The sequence below is a fragment of the Metarhizium robertsii genome, assembly GCF_000187425.2.
Source record: "Metarhizium robertsii ARSEF 23 chromosome Unknown MAA_Scf_18, whole genome shotgun sequence".
NCBI classification, from domain to species: domain Eukaryota; kingdom Fungi; phylum Ascomycota; class Sordariomycetes; order Hypocreales; family Clavicipitaceae; genus Metarhizium; species Metarhizium robertsii.
Window position 1 is genome coordinate 982 of NW_011942158.1, and position 896 is coordinate 1877.

Here is an 896-nt window from a genome sequence, read left to right on the forward strand (position 1 = left end):
GTTACCTGTTTATATTAAAACACTTAAAATCAGATTATTTAGTAGCGCTATTATATTAGTATTAGTTGAGTGCACCTTAACGGCCCAGCCTGTTACACTTAAAGTGTTGCGTTTTAGCGCGCCCCACTTTTATCTACTTTATATCTCACTGCAATTTAGGGTCTAGGTGAGAATCCTGAGCTATCTGGTTGTCTAATAAGAAAAAGGATATATTACTGTACTATTAAGATCTAAAAAGAAAGTGAAAATTATTCTAATATAATTTATAGTTATAAGCAGTATAACACGCCGCTTTATAGAGACAAAGGTATATATTATACTAATAAGTAGAAAATAAAGAATCTGGCGATCTATTTAGCCAGGATCCCTGCGGCGCCAAAACGGAACATTCCGCAGCCAAACGTAACTTAAAACGACACCCCTGCTAGAGGGCTAATCCCTGCCAATACAGCCAGCATGAAGTAGGCGTTAACAAATATAAGTACTCTGCGATCTCTGACTGAAGGTGTTCTCTCTATTCCGGCGTAGGTAACAGATAATAGGCCATCGCAAGCATTACTTTTTCCGCTCTCCTCTTTATAATTGGTTCCTTTAACGAGGTCTAGTAAGTTATAAGAGACATTAATGCTAGTGCGTATTCGTGTGTACTGTACCATACCAGGACCAAGTTTTATCGCAATCTGGCAGCCAATTTCTCAAACAATATATACATATTGCCCTTATACTATCCCGAGCATTAAACACGGTCTCCCACTAAGGCAAGGAGATTAAGGCCTAGAAGGTAATATATTAGCTAAGAGTCTGGCTTAACCGCAGGCTTACTTTTAATATATATATTAAGAAATAGTTACTTAAAGCTAAAAAAATTATTTTATAATTATAATTTATTAATAATA